The following is a 6,091-nucleotide window of genomic DNA, read 5'->3' as shown; positions in this document are numbered from 1 at the left end:
AAGAAATGAGCTGTCAAGCCAGGAGAAGATACGGAGGACGTTAAAATGCATATTGTTAGGTGAGAGAAGCCAGTCTGAGAGGCTGCTTACTGTATGATTCCAGCTGTATGATATTCTGGACAAGAGAAATTATGGACACAGTACAAAGATGGCTGCCGGGGGGTTGAACAGGTGGAGCGCAGAGGATTTTTAGGGCAGTGGAAGTACTCTGTGGGATACCACAATGACGGATACATATCGTTACGCGTGTGTCCAAACCCGTAGAACGTACAGCGCCAGGAGTGAGCTCTTAGGTAGGCTGTGAGCTTCATCGGCTGTCACAAGTGTGTCCCTCTGGCTCTGGAAGCTGCCAGTGGGGGAGGCCGTGCGTGTCTCTGTGCAGGGCGTGTATGGAACGAGCTGGTAGACACGGGCTACGACAGGGGTGAGTAAACAGCCCCTGCTGGTGAACAGGCTCTGCTGTTTGTCCTTCGTCTCAAAAGGTGGGTCTTTTTTTTAAAGATTTTATTTATTTAGAAAGAAAGAGAGCGGGTTAGGGGCAGAGGGAGAGGGAGAGAGAACTGAAGCAGACTCTGTGCTCAGCACAGAACCAGATGGGGGGCTCGATCCCCAACCCTGAGATCATGACCTGAGTTGAAACCAAGAGTCAGACGCTTAACCGACTGCATCACCGAGGTGCCCCACGAAAGGTAGGTCTTCAGAATGACTTTGTCATAGAACTGGAAATAGCATTCCCTTAAAAAAAATTTCCAGCCCCTCAAAATTGTTTTGGTCTGATTTGATGCCCACGAGTGCCCTAACGTTCAAACAAAAAGAACGGGGTACAGAAGCATGAGCTGGCCTTTGTCTAGTGGATGCCACCCGAACATATATGTCACCTCAGCGGGACAACCAGAATGCAGCTTCTGCTTCTGGGTAAGTGCATATCTGAACAGTCAGGTTCAAGCTGTGTTTCCAGAATATTCTTTAGGGTGGCCTCTGAGTCAGCAGAGTTGGAAGTGGTTGTCCACCCCAATCCTGTCCCCTTACTGCGGTCCCAGCAAGGACTGCCGAAGTAGCCGGTTAGACTGACCCCAGCCTGACATCTGGGGGCTCTGTTCCTGCCCCTCCCACAACACAGTGGGTCTTCCTCTGGGTCACTCTCAGCTTAGCCTCAGCCCCAGAAGCTGTCCCTCCGTGTTGAAGGCTCCCAAGTGCCCAGACAGAAGGTGGAAAATGAACTAATTTTATAACTAACAAAGCATATAAAGGGAAGCACTCTTCTGTCTCATTTTTGCCCGAGAGCCTCCAACATCTTGTTCTAGCACCTAATTAAGCTACCACGCTGTGTGCCAAAACTAGACCGTTTGCTCCTCGACAACGAGATTCCTAACATTCGGCCAGCAGGCCTCGTCTCATTAAAGAGAACACTTTTCCTATTCCCTTGCTGATTTGGACTCTTCCTGTCCCGTAGTTGAATCGCCTTTCTTCTTCTTCTTCATATCCTGTAGTTATTTCTTTTTAAAACAGCCATAGGAAGTTTGGCTTTCAATCAGACTGTTAACTGTCTTTGGGGGGCTCAGTCAAATGGTTTAACTACAAGCTTGTTGCAAGAATCATTAATTAACATGTTGGATAAAAAACCATTCAAAGTGACTGGAGTGTTTGAACAAAGGCTCTCTGGAGGGAGACCCGCAAAAACGCTCCTCTGTGGTAGGGAGACAGGTGGGGTCCCTGAGGACCCGATAGGATCGTTGGGGCTTCAGAACCACACTCTGCACACACGCTGAGAGGAGGCAGATGGCCTCATCTGGATTCAGCACCTCGGGAGCCAAAAAAGATTTTTCCAATTAGTCACTTAAAAAACAGACTTTACAGTGATGGAGAGTGAACACTAAAAAAAAAAAAAAAAAAAATCCCTGGTCTTTGTGAGGTGTGGGTTTGGAAAATATCTGCTTTCCCTTCCTTGCAGGGGAGTGGGTTGGGGGAAAGCAGGACTGGAAAAGCCAGAGGCGCACATCAGCTGATAGCGACTTTGACCTTGTGTCTTAGGAGCTCCGTCTTGCGGAGATGCACTTCCAAAGCCATTGTTCTCGAAGCTGCAACCAGAAGGATTTGGTCTTCGACCTAACTCTCTTTGTCGGCTTCTGCATTTTTCATCTTTAAAGAAAGTGGGTTTTGTTGGTTGGTGTTCGTGATGTGTGAGAAAGAGAAAAGGCGGAAGTAGAGATGATTCTGGAATGCGCAACCACCTGGCACGATGAGTTCTGAGGCAGTTAGGCAGGGCTGGGATTTTGTTCTGAAAATGATTTAGCTGCAAGTCGCTCACTTAACGACAATTAGCTGTTACTTCCTGGCAATCGCTTGGCCTACTTACAAATTCTTGTAACATGAGAAAATCTAGCTTTACAAATGGTTTTCAAATGTAGGGAGATTTGTATGTATACTCAATTTCACAATTAATGAAGAAGGAAGAGGTAAAGTAATCATTGATTGAGCGTCATATTGCTATGTCCATAATTCGAGGCCTATAATTTTATTCAAGTCTTAAACCTTTCCAAAGGTCCTTGAAGCACTCGTAGGCCTGAGGCTCTTTGTCTTGGCGTCTAAAGAATGAAAGGGGTCAGACACCCCCCAGGGAAAATTCTAACTCTTAAGCAGAATTACTTCTCCCTGGTTATCAAAGCACATTCTCACTGGAACCCCTGAGGTGGGTGCAGAAATATAATTAACCCCCTTTTCTAGGAGACTGAACCAGAGCTAAGAAGCCAAGGACACCCCGTGTCCAGGTGCCCCAACCTCACACTTCTGTCCCCTTGCCTCCCTCCTTGTATCTGCTCCATTTCCCCGGTGCGGGCTCTCCGTGAGGTCACAGGATGCATTAAGGCCCTATCTTTCCCAGTTGGGTCCTTCCCAGGAGCCGCGTGGATGGCTGGTGTGTAACCCACCACAGTGGAGCAGATCTCAAACTCGCCCCTGCTCGGATGGAGCCGGTGTAGACCTGGGATAGAGAATGACTCCCTTCCGGGCACAGGGGCCACTCAGTCACCCCCCAAACCCCAGCGTCATGCTCGAATCCAACGTGAAGTGGCTGGAACAGGGGCGTGACCAGAAGTCGGACAGCCGGTCCCAAGTGTCCTGGCAAACGCCGCCCAGTGGGGCCTCGGGGACTCTTGGGTTGGCATAACGCCTGGCTGAGATCAAAGTGCATTCACCCAGCACCGGGTAAGGTCTGGGCCTGTGCTAAGGGTTTTATGGCTCATTGGATTCTCACACCAACTACCAGAGGTGGGTGCTGGCCTTCGCCGCAGATGAGGACACAGCATGGGGTGGGACAGCTGTTGGGGGCACCGTTTCACAGAAGACGGCTTACCAGAGTGTGGGGAAGGGGGAGGGGACCCCATGAGGGACAGCAGCCACGGGAGGTACTTTATGACCCTAGGGCTGACAGGGTGGGGGGGGGCTGTCACAGGGCTGGAGCTGGAGAGGGGACCCCAAGCAGGAGCTGTGGATTCAGTAGAGGAGTAGCCAACGCCCGGGGACCTCCCTGGGAGGCAGCCACAGGAACAAATACTCCTGCCTCATTTACCCACCCCTACCCCCCCCACTCTCTGATCTTTTGCCAGGGCCTGGTGTTGGCCAAGAAAAACCAGAAACCAGACGAAAGGAAGCCTCATGACACAGAGGTCAGATGCCCCGGGCTGGAGCGAGGAGGCAATGCTCAGGACAAAGAGAGGGAAACTGGCACTCAGTCATTTGCATGAAAAATGGGTGAAGGGCTTGCCTAGCCAGATCTCCGCATATTCATATGAATGCTAAGAGACACAGAAAGGATTTCTGGAATGAAAAGCACACAGTAGAAACTGGTGGAAACTTCTGAGGAGAAGTTGCCTACTAACTGTTGGATTTACTCCTGCTGTGCACCATCCATCCATCCACCAATCATTAACAAGAATTGCTGTTTTTGAACTTCTCATGCTGGAGCTGGAAGGAAGAGGTCTTTTCCCTCTCCTGTGGATGAGGAACCATTGGGATGTGGGTCTAGAGCTGTATGTGGTAACAGCAGCTAACATGATTCCATGATCACTTCCATGCCACTGAAACTCATAAGTTACGGGTAGACTTCATTTTTCATCCCCAAAGGGCAAGGTCATCTAGGTGAAGCAAATACACACCAGGTCCTCAAGGAGAGGGGATTGTGCAAGGCGTGTTCACAGTGGGGTGGGAATTTGGGAGCCGTTTTAGAATTTTGCCCATTTTACGTACATTAACTCACTTAAGCTCCATAGCAACCCCAGAAAGTGAGTATTATTGTTATTTACTTTGCGCTACTGATGTGACAGAGGGGAAGAGTCACGTTAAGTAGCTTCTCCCACATCACACGGGGGAGACCAGAGCCCTCTGGTGCTCACCTGACTCCCCCTCTGCTACGGGCTCTAGTGTGGAGGAGCCTGTCTATATCAGGGGCATGGTGGCCTGAGGGGTTAGGGTTCTGGCCCCCTCCTCTCTGATGGGAGTACCACCTCAGCCTGGCCCTCACTTCAGTTATACCCACCAGTCAAGGGCCCGCCATGCTTAAGCAGAAGGAAGGGAAATACCTGGTCTTTGCTATAGACCTAACCGGATTTCTAAATCCATAGTAATCACTTGAATAATGGTCCCCAGAAAGACATGTCTCAGGCTTGACCGTGGAATGTACGAATGCGGCTTGTTGGAGAAAGGGCCTTTGCAGATGCAATTAAGTTGGGACTCTTGACATGGGATCACCCTGGGTTTAGGGTGGACCCTAAGTCCAATGACTGGTGCCCTCTAAGAGAAAGGGTTTGAAAGTCTCTAAGGAAAACAGAAAAAAGATGGGCAAAAGTTGATCATTGTGTGTATGTAAATGTTCTTGAAATCCACGGCAATGGCATGCCTGCTCTTCTTCGCGGGCCAGCAGCTTCTCCCGTAAGCCCCAACACCTGGAGGGCAGATTTCTGGCAAGTTCTGTGAGCTGGGCCCCTTCTCTGCCGTCCCATCAGCCACAGCCAGGCCCTTTCCATGGACGTTTGGATCTCAGCCCTGGGGGCCTCTCCCTCGAGTGCCCCACCCCAGTGCTGAGGGGCAAGGGCTACTCCTGATGCGGTCTGCTCTTCGTTTACTCTTTTACTGCTTCTTACCAGCCAATTCCTCGAACCCCAATCCTGTTCCAGTGACTGAATCCTGCATTAACCCTCCCCTGTTTGAATTACTATGTGGTTTCTCTCTCCTGATTGGACCCACACTGTTCCCCAGCAGCGGGTGGCTCTGTGTGCTAAATACCGGGTGGATTCTTTCAGAGACCTGAGGTGACGCAGGCCTATCACCAAAAAGTAAACATCGTGTCCATGTTAAGTAAGTGGCAGAGCTCGGCGCTATGAGGTAAGAGAATGGGTCTAGCCCACGTTCTGCAGCCAAGCAGGGGATTTGGGGTGGGGGTGAGGATTGCCCAATCAGTCTCCTCACCTGTAACCCAAAGGAAGCAGACTGCAGGGCCTTGGTGTCAGTTAAGGGTAAAAGCTAAGCTCCTGTGCAGTGACTTAACAGATGGTTACTCTCAAAGAAGAACCCTTCCGGGAGGGGGTCCAAGGTGACGGGCTGCTTTGCTCCTCATGGTCACTCAGGGACCCAGGTTCTGACCATCTTTTTGTTTGGCCCTCGCTTCGGGTGTCGCTGTCAACTGTGTGGTTCTCGGGAGGGCGGAGGGCATCGCGGAGCACGGGCTTGGTGCCTTAAGGCCCAGGAGCAGAGGCGGGGCCTGTCGCCTCCTTTCCAGGTGGTGGTGGGGGGGGAGGGGAGGGGGCTGCGCTTAGTCACGTGACCACGCCCTCCTGCACAGGAGGCTGGGCCTCCGAGTCTCCCGCGGAGCGGTCAGGAGCCCAGCAACGACTCAATCACATGGAAGCAGCAGGAGGTGGGGGATACCGTCGGTGCCCACCGTCCCCATGCTAGCTGTCCCGGAGCCCTCCGCACGCCACCCCAGCCACCCACGGTTAAGGAAGGAAAACATCCCTGTCCTTGTGGGAAATCCAGGCTTCATCATTCTGCTTTTGCTTTACAGTCAAGATTTGTAGAGCTTGCAAAGACGTCTTTT

This window comes from Neomonachus schauinslandi, chromosome 7, assembly GCF_002201575.2.
Source record: "Neomonachus schauinslandi chromosome 7, ASM220157v2, whole genome shotgun sequence".
Lineage (NCBI taxonomy): Eukaryota > Metazoa > Chordata > Mammalia > Carnivora > Phocidae > Neomonachus > Neomonachus schauinslandi.
The sequence above is the reverse complement of the archived record's forward strand: the minus strand, read 5'-3'. Positions refer to the sequence as shown.